Raw genomic sequence first — 17,832 nt, forward strand, 5'->3', positions numbered from 1 at the left:
TTATGCAGATTATGTTAATATGTTAGACTCTGAATTCTTTTTAAAAAGAAAAAGACAGTAGCATCTTTGTATCTCACAGTTATTTGCTTATCTACCTTTATGAAGCTTGTCATATCATATATTGATTTCATATATATATGAAATATCATATTGATTTCTTTCATATTTCTTTCATATATCATATTGATTTCTTTTCTTTTCACATTAATTATCCCTACTCTTCAGTAAATTTTTCAAAAGCAAAAACCAAGTGCTATTCACCTTCTTGTTCTCAGTGCCCAGCATGGGACCACCCATACTGACCAAGTCAAATTATTCCATGAGTACATAGAGAACAGACTTGTGGTTGCCAAGGGGGAGAGGATTGGGGGAGGGATGGAGTGGGAGTTTGGGATTAGCAGATGTAAGCTATTACATACAAAATGGATAAACAACAAGGTCCTACTGTATAGCACAAAGAACTATATTCAATATCCTGTGATAAACCATAATGGAAAAGAATATTAAGAAAGAATGCATATATATGTATAACTGGATCACTTTTCTCTATAGCAAAAATTAACACAACACTGTAAATCAACTATACTTCAATAAAAGAATTATTAAAAAAAATTATTCTGGGCTTCCCTGGTGGCGCAGTGGTTGAGAGTCCGTCTGCCGATGCAGGGGACAACGGTTCGTGCCCCAGTCCAGGAGGATCCCACATGCCACGGAGCGGCTGGGCCCGTGAGCAATGGCCGAGCCAGCGCGTCTGGAGCCTGTACTCCACAACGGGAGAGGCCACAGCAGTGAGAGGCCCTCGTACTGCAAAAAAAAAAATTATTCCATGAGTGCAATTACTTGGGGTGGGAGGGAGTGGAGGAGAACACCAGTATGTAAACACAGGCTATAACTATACACTGAGAAACATGTATATCAGCAAAATATCAGAAGTGCATTTGCAGTTAAATCATAATAAATGAAATGTATTATATATTTTCATCACCATAAAGTTCTGTCCATTAGGAATTTTTCAACTTTTTATTTTGAAATAATTTTAACATACAGAAAATATAGTTGCAAAAACAGTACAGAGAATTCACATATAGCATTCAAACTGTTTTTCCAAATGTTAATATCCTACGTAACCATGGTACCATTATAAAAATCAGGAAATTAGCATTGGTATAATACTAAATTAAACATTGTATTTGAATTCCACCCATTCCTTTTTCTGACCCAAGATCCAATCCAAGACCCCACATTGCATTTAGTTGTCATGTCTTCTCAGTCTCCTCCAATCTGTGATCATTCCATAGTCTTTCCTTATCTTTCTTGACCTTAACACTTTTGAAGAGTACTGGTCAGTGATTTTGTAGAATGCCTCTCATTTTGGTTTTGATGTGTAATGTGATTAGATCGAGGTTACACACTTTGGGGAAGACTACCATAGAAGTGAAGTACCTTTCTTGGTGCATAGAATCAGGGACACATCATGTCCAGATGTCTTATGACCAGTGATGTTAACCTTTGATTGCTTAGTTAAGGGGATGTCTGCTGGATTTTTCTACTGTAAACTTACCCAATATCTTGGATGAGATACTTTGAGACTATGCTTATATACTGTTTTTCCTCAAGTTTTCACTCACCGATTTTAGCATCCCTTGGTGGATCCTTCCTCCAATGTTGATTTTTTCTATTTCCTTAATTTCTTTTACCTTTTAAACTGGTATTCTTTGTAAGAAAGACTTGTCCCTTCTCCTTTTAAAAGTCAATTATGGGACTTCCCTGGTGGCTCAGTAGTTAGGAATCCACCTGCCAATGCAGGGGACAGGGTTTGAGCCCTGGTCCGGGAAGATCCCACATCCCACATGCCACAAAGCAACTAAGCCCGTGCGTCACAACTACTGAGCCTGTGTGCCACAACTATTGAAGGCTGCGTGCCTAGAGCCCGAGCTCCGCAACAAGAGAAGCCACCGTAATAAGAAGCCCGCGCACTGCAAGGAAGAGTAGCCCCTGCTCACCGCAACTAGAGAAAGCCCGCGCGCGCAGCAATGAAGACCCAACTCAGCCAAAAATAAATACATTAAAAAAAAAAGTTAAGGGCTTCCCTGGTGGCGCAGTGGTTGAGAGTCCGCCTGCCGATGTAGGGGACACGGGTTCGTGCCCCGGTCCGGGAAGATCCCACATGCTGCAGAGCGGCTGGGCCCGTGAGCCATGGCCGCTGAGCCTGCGCGTCTGGAGCCTGTGCTCCACAACGGGAGAGGCCACAACAGTGGGAGGCCCGTGTACCGAAAAAAAAAAAAAAAGTTAATTACTTAATTACTATCAGCAAAAATTCATTTTATTTTATAGATTATAATCAATTCGACATGATTTAGTTTATTGCTCAAATTGTTCCATCTTTGCTGTCTGGGAACCTCTTCTAGCTGGCTTTTGTATCTTTTTGAGAGGCCCCCCCATCCTTTTTCAAGCAGTTCCTTAATTTTTCTCAGTGTAAAATATTCCAAGCTCATTTTGTATTTTTCCTGCACAAGCCCTGGAATCAACCACTTCTCCAAGAAAGCTTGGCTCCTTACATTGGAAAATGGTTATTGATAAACTAAGACCTGGGTGTTAAGTTTTGATGGAAGTCTTTTACATGCCTCCTTAACCAGGAAATTGTGACTGTATGTTAAATTTTAACCTTTTCGTTATGATCCAGGGTCATTATTGCCTATATCAGTTGTTGAAGTGATAAAATAATGACCTCAAGAATTATTGATGTTAGCAGGAATGTTAATTGGTGCAACTACTATGGAAAACAGTAAGGCAGTTCCTTAAAGAACTAAAAATAGAGGTACTATATGATCCAGTAATCCCACTCCTGGGCATATATCTGGAAAAGACAAACACTCTACTTGGAAAAGATACATGCACCCCAATGTTCATAGCAACACTATTTATAATAGGCAAGACATGGAAGCAACCTAAGTGTCCCTCAACAGATGAATGGTTAAAGAAGATATGGTGTATATATATATACAATAGAATATCACTCAGCCATAAAAAAAGAATGAAATATTGTCGTTTGCAACAACATGGATGGACCTAGAGATTATCATACTAAGTGAAGTCATAGAAAAATAATTATTATATGATTCCACACTCATACGTGGAATCTAAAAAATAATACAAATGAATCAATTTATAAAACAGAAACAGACCCATGAATATCGAAGACAAAATTATGGTTACCAAAGGGGGAGGGATAAGTCAGGAGTATGGGATTAACAGATACACACCACTATATATAAAATAGATAAGCTACAAGGATTTACTGTATAACATAGAGAACAATATTCAATATCTTGTAATAATCTATAATGGAAAATAATCTGAAATATATATATATATAACATATATAACTGAATCACTTTGATGTTTACCTGAAACTAACAAAGTATTGTCAATCAACTATACTTCAATAAAAAAGAAAAATTATTGAAATAGATAAGGCTATTGGCCTTGACAGTAAGTGACTCCTGAGCCTTTTTGGCTACTACGATGTCATTGCTCCTAGGCCCTCTTAGCAGAGATAGGAAATGTATGTATATAGGTACATACATAGTGTTCAGTTTGGTAGTGCTAAATATAGTCACATTGTTGTGAAACAGATCTCCAGAAATTTTTCATCTTGCCAAATTGAAACTCTGCACACATTAAACAATAACTGTCCATTCCCCCTCCCTCCAGCCCCTGGTAGCCATCATTCTACTTTCTGTTTCTATGAATTTGAGTACTTTAGATCCCTTATATAAATAGAATCATACAGTATTTGTCTTTTTGTGACCAGCTTATTTCACAGAGCATAATGTCCTCAAGGTTCATCTGTGTTGTACCATGTGACAGGATTTCCTTTTCAAGGCATAACATCCCATTTTAAGGAACAATATTCTGCTGCATATATACAGCACATTTTCTTTTTCATTTATCTGTCGATGGACATTTGGGTTGCCTCCATTTCTTTGCTCTTGTGAATACTGCTGCTGTGAACACGGGTGTACAATTTCTTCTTAAGACCTCGCTCTTGATTCTTTTGGATAAATACCCAGGAGTGGAATTGCTGGATCATGTGGTAGTTCTATTTTTATTTTTTGAGGAACCTCCATACGGTTTTCCAAGATGAAATTCCTGATTCCTGTCTTTCCCTTATCTCTGTATCCCATCAGCCACCCACTGCTGTGAATTTTATTACTTGTTATTATTAGAAAATTTGTTCTTTTATTCCAGGGAGACATGCTCTGTCTTTCACACATGCTAATGGATAAAGTTTGGCTGGAATCAGGGTTGGGACTAGGGTGAGTAAAGCACTCAGATGCAAAAATTTTAAGAGGGTAGTCAAAAAACTCAGTCATCAAGACAAAACAATGAAATATTTAAAAAATCAAAATCAGTGCCAAAAAATCCATTATGAACAAATGTCAAAATTTCAAATAAAGAAGTGCCTTGCAGAGGCATATTGGAGCTTGAGGCAAAAGGAAAACTCAGTAATGCTGATCCTATCTTTATTTGAAATTTTGTGTTGAAATATTATCTGTCTTTGCACCCAAGATGAGTCCCTCACTTGCCTCACCCTAGTCCTGGCCCTGGCTGGGATACTTCTCGATTGTTTATGATAATTATCCCAGATTTGCTTGTTGTTTTTTTTTTTGCGTTACGCGGGCTTCTCACTGTTGTGGCCTCTCCCGTCGCAGAGCACGGGCTCCGGACGCGCAGGCTCAGCGGCCATGGCTCACGGGCCCAGCCGCTCCGCGGCATGTGGGATCTTCCCGGACCGGGGCACGAACCCGTGTCCCCTGCATCGGCAGGCGGACTATCAACCACTGCGCCACCAGGGAAGCCCCCAGATTTGCTTTTATGTTTAGAAAATGCTGAGGACAGTAAGCTGCCTTTTGTTTATTACACCATCTTTGCCACTTTTCACACTCCTCTTTTAGTGAATGCTTTATTCATACTTAACCACTGGGAGCTCGCTAAATATTCTTTGCTTTTTCATGTTTCTGCCTTGTGCCTGCTGCTTGGTATGTCCTTCTCCCACTTAATAAATGCCTAGTCATTCATCGGACCCAGCTTACCACCTCCTATCTGAGCTATCTTTCACATCCCCAGTTAGAATTTACTAGTCACTTCCTCCTTCTGCTTATGCAACAGCGTCAAGCACATTCCATTGTTTCTATTTATTTACTGGTGTTTAAGAAGAACAAAAACATTTGGTTTAAATTGACTCCAGGATACCATTAGGGAGAGAATTGTCATTACCTCCTCTTTGAAGACACAGCCATTTTTACTTAGATGTTAAAGGCAGGGTGACTCCATGATGTTGGAGGATTGGGGGATAGACACATTTTATGTCCCAATGGACTGCGAGTTCCCTGAGAGCAGGGACCATGTCTTTTCCATCCTCAGTACTGAGTAGGCATGCAGTGGGCTTTCAATAGCATTTGAATAGAACTTGGACTCAGTGTGCTAACACTGTTTATATCAGCCTAACCCCACTGGTTGTTGGTGGTAGATGTTGGTCAGTGGAACAAAAGAAACAAAACGTCGCTATTAAGAGCTGTTTGAAAGACAAATCCTTAAAACAAAACAAAAACCTAAGAACTGTGTGGAAAAATAACCAAATGTAAACTCAGTGATAGAAATATAGTTAGTGGTGAGATATATGACCCCTGCAGCAGAGAAACAGGTCTGGAAGCCAAAGGGGTACGAGACTGCTTAAGGAGAAGCTGCCAATCTGTGCTGGCTCTCCCTGGACAGCAGCAGAGTTCATTTGCGGTGAAAGGCTTTGGGGGCATATGAAAGTAACCACTGCACTGTTTTCAGTGGAATTCTTAGGATCAGAAACCTATTCCTTGGAGGAAAAAAGAGGTTAGCAGAGCTATTTTTTCTCTTTTCCTGAGAAGCCACTGGCTGAAAAGAGAGAAAGAAAGAAAGAAAAAAAGAAAAAAGAAAGAAAGAAAGAGGAAGGAAGGAATGAAGGAGCGAAGGAAGGGGGGGAGGGGTGGAAAAATAAGTTAGTTGATTAAAGATCCTTGTAAAAATGCTAATGATAGACCTCCTGGAAAGGAAACTAATGGGTATTACCACTGAGAGAGCTCTTACCTATGAAAACTTTTTAGCAGGATATACCTGGTCAGTCTAGGATGGCTTATGATAAACACACCTGGAATCTATGGATTTATGAGGCACGGCTCCTTGGAAGGTGACATGTAAACTATGTAACTATGTGAGTATAAAATTGAGATGTTTCATGACCCAAGTTGTTGTTTGTGCTTTAGTGATGACAGCATACATTGCTTAAAGGCCTCATATGTTAAATCTGTGCCAGAGAAAATCCTGATGTGGCAAGAAAAGACCAGAGAGCAGCTTTCATAGATCAGGGGCTCTAGGATTCACCTGTATCTCAAAATCACCTGTATTCTTGAAACTATTAGAAACTATATTTACTGGGCGAGATCTCTAACTCCTATGAGTCTGATTTGCCAGTCTGACCCTTTGTGTTATTTCATCTTAAATATCCAAGTTTTATACACTGTTTATATTTTCTCTATTCCTATTGGTTTTTATAAATATTGCTTTAAGTGAGATAATATTTATAAAGTCCTTAGTGCCTGATGTGTAATAAAGCACTCAATAGCTATTAGCTTATCCTTCTTCTCATTCTCCAGAAGTGTAAGCTTGTCTTATTATGCTGATAGCATTTGGGGTAGGATGGAAAGATGCTACAAATATAAAAGCTCAAGATGAAAGACCTGTTGAATACTTATAACAGCCTTCCTTTCCTTTCTGGAGGTTTTTCCATCAAGAGCTCTTCTCTGTTTGTTTCTAGAGAAGATCCTAAAAGAAGCCCAGGGGACACTCATGATAAGGCCACGAAGGTCATGAGTGGAAGGTCAAGGATCACTGAGGCAGGGTATCTTTCTTAATGAATGCTTCTCAGTGTGGATCACAGCTCTTAGATCTACAGGCTCAAACACCTGATTTGTTAGTGCCCTGAGAGACAATCCATCTTTTAGGGACAGATTCACATTAACCAGACCCACAGAGGCTAAGGTACACAAACTCAAGTATCTATGTATTTATTTATATGAAAAATAGAGCTGTTAGGGAATAGGACAGACATCCCTGTCCCCTGGCCAGCACGTTCTCTATAAGCAGTCTATTCGGAAAACTAAATTAGAGTCAAGAAGGCACTTGGTGAACAGGCATTCATTCACAAAATTTTACTTAGTGCCTACTAGGTGCCACAAACATTTGAAAATAGAGGTCACAACACTCAACAACACTTACAAATCCCTGCCCACGGAGGGAGCACATTCCTAAGGAAGAGGGGCCAAAAAACAAGTAAACAGCAATTAAAACTATCTCCAGATAGAGGTAAGTCCTGTAAAGAAAATAAAACAAGATGAGGAGATAGGGCGTACAGGGTGACATGGGGAAGGCATGTTAGTTAGGAAAGGCTCTCTGAATGACAAGAAAATGCCAGCCACATAAGCTGGAGCTGTGGTAATAGCAGGTGCAGAGGTCCGGAGGTAGGGAGGCAATCTGACAAGTTTGAGGAACAGAGGAAAGGCCAGTGTGGCTATAGGAAAGTGAGGAAGGGGCAGCATGGTGAGTGACAAAGTAGAGAAGGAAAACGGAGGTCAATTCTCATAGGACTTTTTTTGTTGTTGTTTAATTTATTTATTTTTTATAGAGCAGGTTCTTATTAGTTATCTATTTTATACATATTAGTGTATTTATGTCAATCCTAATCTACCAATTCATCACTCACAGGGCTTTAAGCACTCTCATTAGTAGTTAGGACACTTTGAACACTGCAGTGGTCCAGATGGAGGATGATGGAGCTTGGAGTAAGAGCAGTGGTGAAAACTGAAAGATTCAAAAAACATTTTGAGGGTGCTGCTCTTGGGGCTCCTCGACTGCAAAGGAAAGAATCAAGTATGCCTGGTGGGTGTGGGTAATCATAAAAAGGGTATTAACAATGCATGATTTGATAGTTTAGATGGCTGGCTGCATCAGCCTGCTGAACCCTTCTCTATTCCTGCCTCCCAGACCAGAGAGATGGGCCAGGACTCTCCTACTCCTCCGGGCACAGTGGGGGTGGAAAGGCACTGCCAATGCTGCCTTTTGACCCTCTTTTTCTATGCATCCGTTCGGTTCATTCAACCAGTATTTATTAAGCACGTTCTGCATGGATAACACGGTCTGAGGTCCTGGGACTATAGCAGTGGGGAAATAACAGCATCAAAGAGTAAGTCTGTTGGGAGAGTTTGTGCTCTGGGGAAGAGAGTCATTCTCCATGCCTCCCTTCTCCTCTACCCTGTGCTCTCCAACCTCCCACCTCTGCTGTAACGTTACCTTCGCATCATCTGTCTACCCATCCACCCTCCCACCCAACCCCCCACCTCCATCCCTGCTCCACACTGGGCAGAGCCTTGGCAGTATGACACAATCAGTTTCCCCAAGCACCCTCTGTGACTCCTCTCCCACCTCCAGCTATGGACACCGGGCTCCCGTGGGTCTTCCCAACCAGGCCTGGCAAATCAAAAGTCAATCACCCTGCAGATGAGGGCCGGTTGGGCTTTATTCAGACACAAACGAGGGGGTGAGCTGAGAGACTGCTGGAAGCAGCAAAAATCTCCAGTGCAACCAAGGGTATCCTTCTAAAATGCCTTTATCTCTGAGTCCTTAAAAGACCATCCTCTCTCTCATTATCTCCTATATCACATCAGAGCAGTAATTAGTACTGGCCGGACCTCAACTGTTGTTTGCAGAAGGATCCCCTCCTGGACACTTGCTCCTCCCCCTCCTCATTTTCAATAAAAACAAACCACTTTGTATTTGCACAACACTGTACAAGTTAAAACGCGCTTTACCTATTTGACAAGATCTCATTTCACCTTTAACCAACACTGGGGAAGCAGATTTTGATGTGTGCAGATACTGAGGTGTCATCTGAACATGTCAGTGGCTTGTCTTAGGCCACAGAGCCTATCAGGCTGGTGGTATTTTGACTGTGTCACATTACCCTTTTGCTCAAAGCTTTTTAAAGAGCATGTTCTTACTAATCCCCATGTCTCTATTAATATATACATATATGCTGTATCTGAATATGGAAAATGCCCATAATCTGAATGTATGTGGTCCACACTTGGTTTTCTCAAAGATATGCTCCTGGAAACTAATTGATAAAGTGGATTCAAGTTTCCCATAGGAAAATGTAACCTCTTAGAGTCATGTTGCTAACTGATGACCCAGTACGAACTGAATCACGGATGAGAATCAGAGTGTGGTGGGAAAACAGTGCTCCATCAACTAGAAGCTTCTAAAGTAATTTGATTTACCACTTGAACTTGTAAAAAAATGGACTTTTAGAGTTAGAAGAAAACTGTGAGGTCATTTAATGCAGATCATTTATTTTGCAGATGATGATCTGGGACCCAGGAAGGCGGAATGCATCCCACAAGGTCACATGGATGAGTCAAAGAAGGGACTGAGACCAGAAGGAAGCTTCTGGTTCCTGCCTGGTGCTCTTTCCACTCACTTCCCTTTTAAAAGTCCTAACTCTGTGCACACTGATTATTCCAAGAACCCCAGTGTGTGAGGAGTCTTTTTTTTTTTTTCGTTTCAACTCCTGTTTCTTTTTTCAAGACTTAAGATATAAATTACCTACAGAGGTTGTAAGTGAACAGTTTGATGAGTGTTGACAAATGTATACACCTTAAAAGACATATCTAGGAGTGGCAGTGATGGATAATAGGGTAAATGCATATTTCATTTTATAAGAAACTGCCAGTTTTTTAGAGTAGCTGTACTATTTTATATCCTACAAGCAATTTAGGAGGGTCTCAGTTTCTTCACATCCTCACCGACACTTGTATACTCAGTCTTTCAAATTTTAACAGTTCCAGTGGATGTATAGTGCTATCTCATTATGGTTTTAATTTATATTTCCCTGATGATTAATGATGTTGTGCATCTTTTTATGACCAGTGTACTACTAAGTGTACCTAGGATACATTACAAATTCAACCAAGTGAATAAACAAGCTAAAGAGTGATGATTTTGTTAATCCCCTTAAAATTAAGTGCTTCAGATATTCTGGTTTTCTTTTCATGAATCTCCAGGCAAGATTTAACTGATGTTTTCTTTTCTCTCAATAAATTACCTGTGGCAAGCAGATTTATTCAGAAGCATGCCATTAGTGATTCTTTCTAAAGTATTTGTTCCAGCAATTAATATTTGATGATTTCAGTAAGGACATTACTTCTACAAATTTAAGAGGGGCAGCAATGGACTCTAAGGGAAAGTGTGGCCTTTGAAGTCATAGAGAATTAGATTTCAATTGTGGCTCAGGTTCTTACAAGTTTCAGTTTTTTTGCCTATAAAATGGAGACAAGGATACCTACTGTGTTAGTTTTTTATTGGTGCGCTAACAAATTGCCACAAATGTGGTGGCTTAAAACAAACAAATTTACTTTATAGTTCTGGAGGTTAGAAGTCCAAAGTGGGTCTCACTGGGCTAAAATCAAGATAGCGGCAGGGCTGCATTCCGCAGGGTTTCCTTGCCTTTTCCAGCTTCTAGAGGCTGCCCATATTCCTTGGCTGGTGGCCCCTTCCACCTTCAAAGCAGCAATGGCAGGTTGAGCCTTTCTCATGTCACATCACTTTGACTCTGCTCTCACTGTCACATCTCCTTCTCTGACCCTGACTCTCCCACTTCCCACTTTCATTAATAAGGGTCCTGTGTTGACACTGGACCCACCTGGATAACCCAGGAAATCTCCCCACTCGAGGGCCTTAACTCAATCACACCTGCAAAGTCCCTTTCATCATGTAAAATACTGGGGATTAGGATGAAGACAACTTTTGGGGGCCATTATTATTCTGTGAACTGCACCTAATTTACAAGGTTGTTGTGAGGATTAAAAGAAAAGATATATAAACTATCTGGGTAATGGAGACTGTTCAGTGATGAAATCTGATGTTAAAAGACATGCAAACATGAAAAGATGCTCAATATTGCTAATTATTAGAGAAATGCAAATCAAGACTACAATGAGGTACCACCTCACACCAGTCAGAATGGCCAACATTAAAAAGTCTACAGGCTCCTTGGTGGAGCTAATAGTGGACTCCAGGAGGGCTCACACCAAGGAGTACTTCCCAGAACTTCTACTGCCAGTGTCCTTGTCCCTGCGGTGAGCCACGGCCACCCCCTGCCTCTTCAGGAGACCCTCCAACACTAGCAGATCACCGATCAGAAGAGACTCTCTTCCTGGGTCGGCGATGGAATGAGAGAGCCCAAGAGAGCTACACCAGTGGAAACTTCTCCCATAGAAATAGGAGAGGAGCAATTAAAATAACATCTTCAACCCCAGCACCTGTTCCAGGAAGACCTACAATAGGAAGAAGAGGGCTTTATTCAGCCTTAAAAGTGCACAGTAGTTCACTGCTATTCTCCAGGAGAGTAGAAAAAGCCTCCTGCCGACGTGGTTACAAAGGAATTCGACAACGCCCAGCCCCATTTCGACACTTGAGGTGGTCCTTTCCCAGGCATGATGCACAGCAAATCTTGGCAGAAGCCCAAAGCTCTAAACGATAAAGAGCAAACACTTGCAAATTCTGCAAAGAGGTGCTGGACACATCAACGAAGTAGCTAAGAAGTGGCCAAATCCCTTCCTGAATCCTTTAGCCCATCACCCACCTCCATTCTTCACATACGAGAAGCCTAGAGATTTGTTCCAGAGAGATTTCTTTGCAGAACATTGTTGAGGACATAAGGAAAAGTCTTCCCTGCCAAGCCAAGAAGGCGAACTCCAGTGGCCTCCAGGATCAACAGGGGTCCAGGGTAGTGAGAAAATTCTTGAAAGGATGTAACAGGTATGTCTTAGAGTTTGGCAGGACAGAATAAGTTGTCTGGTTCTTACTCTGGCAGAGGGCTGGCTGGAGCTGCCAGCAGAGCTAGAAGCTGCAGCAGGAGAGGCCTGGAACTTCAGAGTTCACAGAGACATCGACTGCGTCCATGGGTTGAGAGGCAGCCTGCCTGGGCTGCAGTTTCCCAGGAGGAAGAGGCTAGAATTGTGCTGAGAGTAGGGGTTCGACATTATAGTGAGAGAGGACCGGTGAATAGTGCAGCATGAGAGTGCCTTGAAGGGAGGAGGGTGTGTGCAGAAAAGATTAACATAGCAGACCTGACTGCTCTCCTGTGAAAGACCTGCTTACAAGGTTGGCCCTTGACTGGCCTTGACTGTGTCTCAGAACACAGAGTGTTCCCACTGTTCCCAGAACTGGTAACAGTTCTGGCTCCCTCTCCTAAATTGTTTGTACAAACCATTTGGTTTATTTATTTATTTAATAGATCTTTATAGGAGTATAATTGCTTCACAGTTCTGTGTTAGTTTCTGTTGCACAACAAAGCGAATCAGCCATATGCATACACATGTCCCCATATCCCCTCCCTCTTGAGCCTCCCTCCCACCCTCCTTATCCCACCCCTCTAGGTCATCGCAAAGCCGATCTCCTTGTGCTATGCTGCTGCTTCCCACCGCCAACTATTTTACATTCTGTAGTGTATATGTGTCAACGCTACTCTCACTTTGGTTTATACTGAACACTTCATTTCCTTCTGGGAATCTAGAACTTGGTATGTGCCAGCAGAGGCTGCCTACCAACCAGCCCTCTATAAACACTCTGGGTGCGTAGTCTCCAACGAACTTCCCTAGTTGTCAACATTTCATACATGTCACAACTCCTTGCTGGAGAATGGTGTCCTCTGTGACTCCACTGGGAAGGATTTTTGGAAGCTTGTGCCTGGTTTCCCCGACTTTGTCCCATGTGTCTTTTCCCTCTGCTGATCTTACTCTGTATCATTTTGCCATAATAAAGTAGAGTTGTGGGTGCCACTAAAAAAAAAAAAAAAAAAAAGTCTACAAATAATAAATACTGGAGAGGGTGTGGAGAAAAGGGAACTCTCCTACACTGTTGGTGGGAATGTAAGTTGGTATAGCCACAGTATGGAGGTTACTTAAAAAACTAAACAGAGTTACCATATGATCCAGCAATCCCATTCCTGGGCATATATCCAGAGAAAACTCTAACTCAAAAAATACAGGCACCCCGATGTTCATAGCAGTACTATTTACAATAGGCAAGACATGGAAGCAACCTAAATGTCCATTGACAGATGAATGGATAAAGACGATGTGGTATATATACACAATGGAATATTACTCAGCTATAAAAAAGAATGAAATAATGCCATTTGCAGCAACATGAATGGACCTAGAGATTATCATACTAAGTGAATTAAGGCAGACTGAGAAAGACAAATATCATATGATATCACTTACATGTGGAGTCTAAAAAAATGATATAAATGAACTTATTTATAAAACAGAAATAGACTCAGAGACATAGAAAACAAACTTATGGTTACCAAAGGGGATAGTGGGGCGGGGGATAAATTAGGAGTTTGGAATTAACATATACACACCGCTATATATAAAATAGATAACCAACAAAGACCTACTGTATAGCACAGGGAACTATATTCAACATCTTGTAATAATCTATAATGAAAAAGAATCTTTAAAAGAATATATATATGTATATATCTGAATCACTTTGCTGTACACCTGAAGCTGACACAACATTGTAAATTATACTTCAATTTTTAAAAAATGATTTTGAAAAAAGTAAAAAAAAAAAAAAGAAAAAAGTTATACTTTTAAATTCCAAAGCAGGGGAGAAAGACTTGCAAAGTCCAGCATACAAGGCCTAAAGCTCAACAATTTCTGTTCCCTTCCCCTTCCCCCTTGGAGGATCTAGAGAAGAGTGGTCTCTTGAATTGTATTCTCTTGCCAGTCTATTCTCTACTCTTTTTACAGCAGTAAGGTAGCCTTGGCGGGAGGAAAGAGGTCCAGATGGGCGATTAGCAGTGGTCTAGAGGAGGGAGAGAAAAATGGTCAAACTAGTTTACTTTGGGGATGATAAGCAGCAGTTAAGGATATGGCAGGCGTTTGTGGTTTAACAAGCGTTTTCCCAGGTCAGGGTCCTGGGAGCATAATTGACCACAATAATGGCAACCAAACAGCATTTCTCCGGCTTAAGTCCCAGCCTGCAGCATTGCAGGACACCTAACCCTCACCTCCACCCCCTCAAGAGCCTCCTGGTTCCAGCAGAGACCTAGAGCAACTGTATCCCTGCTGCACGCTAGTTCCTCATTGCTGCTCCCCAGCAGTGGGCCTCACCTGTGCTGTCTGGCCCATGGCACCTTCCTCCCCCCTCTGCTGATGTGCTGTCAGCCTCAGAGAAGCCTGACACTAGGGCCAAGTTCTGAGCCAGGCCACTGTCAGGCCCACACACACCTAACCTCCTCTACTTCTCCACTTGTTATCTGCTCTGGGTCTCAGGACTGAGTTTACACTTTACTGCCACCACCCACATGCCAGTTCTGCAGGATTGTGTGGCCCATCCAGGCCTGTTCTCCCCTAAAGTCACCAAAACCATGCCTCCCTATGTCCACCTCCTCCCACCACACTGCGCATGGCTCAAGAGCACCTTTCCTGTCCTCGTTGTATACGTGCATGTCTATTACAACAACATTCCAACAGATGGCAGTCTAGAGCCTTGAGGAAGGGGTGCATTTTCTAATTCACAGAAAGCTGCCATAAGGACTAGCAGCAGCGTCCCTGCCATGGTGGGACCTTGAGAGCTTATTATCCCTCTTCTGGTACATGTGAGGCAAATTCAGCCCCGCGGACCCTGTGCTCTGAACTTCTGATACCATCCGCAGCACAAAGGAACCAGAGAGCAAGTGTTAGCCTTGATCAGCACAGAGATGCTCAGCATGTCCCCCACCCAGGCTAAAGGAGAGAAGTACCCCTTCTGAGCTGCCTGGCAGGGGTGGGGAGATGGGGGGTAGTACCAGCCCTCCTTTCGAGGTCCCTGGCACCTTCGTTGGAGAAGATCTCTCTCACTGGAATGCAGGAGGGATGAAGACTCCCACTTTCCCTTTCTGCCCTGACCCCAGCTGTGGAAGCTACTACCCCTCAGATGTATTAAGGTCCAGGGTTGGAAAGCATATGTTCCTCCTTTTCTGGCTCCATGACTCCCTAAGGCATTGCAAACAAGGGGGTGCCTATACAGGCCTTGATGACTGACATACAAGTATCCACTGGTGGCCTTGAATGTGCTCAAAGTAAAATGAAAGGCTTGAGAAAGCTCAGGCTGCCTGTTCCTATAGGATGAGTCACACTGAGCAGAGGGTGTGAAATATTAACAGTGAAGCCCAGAGCACTCTGATAGTTTAAATCCTCTGATAGTTTAAAAGCAGGGGATATGCTGTTGTGTGGTGTGGAAGGAAGTCACAGGCCCTAAGACTTGGGCACCAAGGGAACGGCCAGAGTGTCATAACAGAGAACAGTTGTCAGCCACCAATTACATCAATTAGTGGCCACATGGGTCAGTGGAAGGGGTGACACCAGAGAAAGAGATGATTTCTATGAAGGACCAGTCTGTGTGGCAAATGAGCTCGTTAGTGGCTAACAAAGAAATTAATGGTGAAATTAATGATGAAACTAATGAGAAAATGGCCACAAGCGGGAACTCAGCAAACATTAGCAAAGAGATTCCTGCAATGGAAAAACCTTCCAGACCCTCTTTCTCCTTTCTTCCCAGGACTGTGAGCTGATAAAGGTGCACTTGTGTACACACAGGCATATGTACATGCTCAATGGAAGTGGGGATCCTAGGAGATTCTTCAGTCTTATGTCATATACATCATTGTCAGAGAGCAGTTTCAGGAAGATGCCTGTGTTCTCTATTTCTTAGCTTTTTCTCTGAAATGGAGCAAGTCTCAGCTATTCCATTGCTTTCCAACCACTGCTCTCTGGAAAGATGAATAGCTGTAACAGTGTTATAGAGAAGAAGAGACGTATAATAATAGTCATAATGATAGAATAATATCCTCTGACTTTCTGTACTTTAAACTCTTTCCTATATATTATCCCATCTGAAGCTATCAATATTAGGGTGCTGTGGAGAAAAACAAATGAAAGTGGTGGCAAAGGACTCTGTAAATAATTAAATACCAATCATTCATCCTGGCAGCATTCTAAAGGACAATAACCTTAGGCAATTTTCAGGGCTTTCTCCATAAATAAGCCACCATAAAATCTGTTAACACCAGTCCTCCTTTTAAATTGTTGTTCTGTCTTCCAAAAATGTTGCTGTGCTAAACTGAAAGGAGCAGAGCAAAGGTTTCAAAACACATGGCTAGAAAGGGCTTAGAACAGGCTCCTTAGGCAGGAACAAAGAGTGCAATATTCACATTTAATTGCACCAAGCCCTTCACAAAGTCATTTTATGACATTGGGTTTTTCCTTAACCTTTTAGTCAATATGCAGAGTCACGCTTCTCCTGGGGAGACCTCCCCTACCCCGCAGCCTCATGCCATCTCACCCCGGGCAGGAAATTTTACCCAAGAGAACTTTTCCCTATCCTTTTAACAATGGGGATAATTAGCACATAATCTAAAAGGTAAAAAACCACCTACATTTTGACTTGTTTTCCAAAAGAAGAAGTTAGGTACAGTAGTTAATTTTTGTCGCTTGCCTTCTGTCTGAGTTAATCTTACCTTACTTTAGTTACAAATTTGCAGGTTGGTGGTAGCTGATTGCACCTTTTGTCACTTTGATGTTTAGCTTATTTAATAATGCCTAAAGACAACTAATGGTCCTATCTCCCTCCCCCAAGGAATGTCACATCATTCGACAGGAAATGGGCTAAGTCTTGAGGCTCAGAAGAAAGGGATTCCCCTTACTGCCAACCCCAAGATGTATAGGTCGGGGTGGAGGGGTGACTCCTCAGGACATCTGGGGCTGCAGTCTGTAACCTTCTGTGACCTGGCCACCTTGGCCCTGAGGGGTTGTCTTGGGGAAAATCACTTTCTTTATGTGTGTTGACACTCCAAGAGCTATGTCATGAGAGGGCTATAGTGTTGGCCTGGAAATCCATAGTGAGCCAAGGGACAGAGATTTCCTTTTTGGTGTGATCCAGGACCCCGAGGCACAATGGCAAACCAGTGATGGTGAATATATCAGTGATTCCAAGTCATCAAAGCCTCTTCCTTGGGTGGCCAGAGATCGTGTCAGATGGGTGATGGGTGCTATAAAGAGAAATAAAGCAGGGGGTGGGGGAAAATGTCATCTTAGATAACATTACGGGCAAGGCCTCCCTAATGAGGCTATATATGAGCCAGGCCATGAAGGGAGAAGAGAATTCTAAGCAGAGGAGTGACCAAGTCACCACAGATGATCTGACAATGAATGGAAGAGGGCATCAGTGAATTCCCTAGTGGTCCAGTGGTTAGGACTGCACACTTCCACTGCAGTGGGCATGGGTTGTATCCCTGGTTGGGGAACTAAGATTCTGCATGCCGTGCGGGGCAGCCAAAAAAAAACAAAAGAAGGAGGACATCAGATGGGTGGATAGCCCATTTGTAGGGATCACTTTTGCTCCTGGAAGGAAATTTTGAAAACGTTTGGGGTGATAGTTTAGGGATATTACTAGTGAATTTGGAAATCATACAAAAACTGTTGTGAATTTATAAGGAAATCATTCTGAATTGCTTGACTATTAACAAGGACTAAGTAGTTAAATGCAATGAATGTCATTGATTTCTTGAGAATGTTTTTGTAAGATGCTGTCATAACCATGGCTGCTGGTTGGCTGTTGGAACTGTCAGTCTGTGAGAGGATGTAAATACTGTAAGTATTTGTGTACGGTGCTGAGAGAGTACATGGG

The 17,832-nt window shown here is 42.1% G+C and overlaps 1 long non-coding RNA gene across 1 annotated transcript in view; it reads right to left on the minus strand.

Moving 5' to 3' along the window:
• Nucleotides 1–723: 723 nt before the first annotated feature.
• LOC307191371 overlaps nt 724–17,832 on the minus strand; it is a 70,424-nt gene continuing 53,315 nt past the window's right edge. Inside the window, exon 3 of the long non-coding RNA XR_013829737.1 lies at nt 724–804. This is a non-coding gene — a long non-coding RNA (uncharacterized lncRNA). The remainder of the gene's footprint in view (nt 805–17,832) is intronic.

This window comes from Stenella coeruleoalba, assembly GCF_951394435.1.
Source record: "Stenella coeruleoalba genome assembly, chromosome: 9".
In the NCBI taxonomy this organism is placed as follows: Eukaryota; Metazoa; Chordata; class Mammalia; order Artiodactyla; family Delphinidae; genus Stenella; species Stenella coeruleoalba.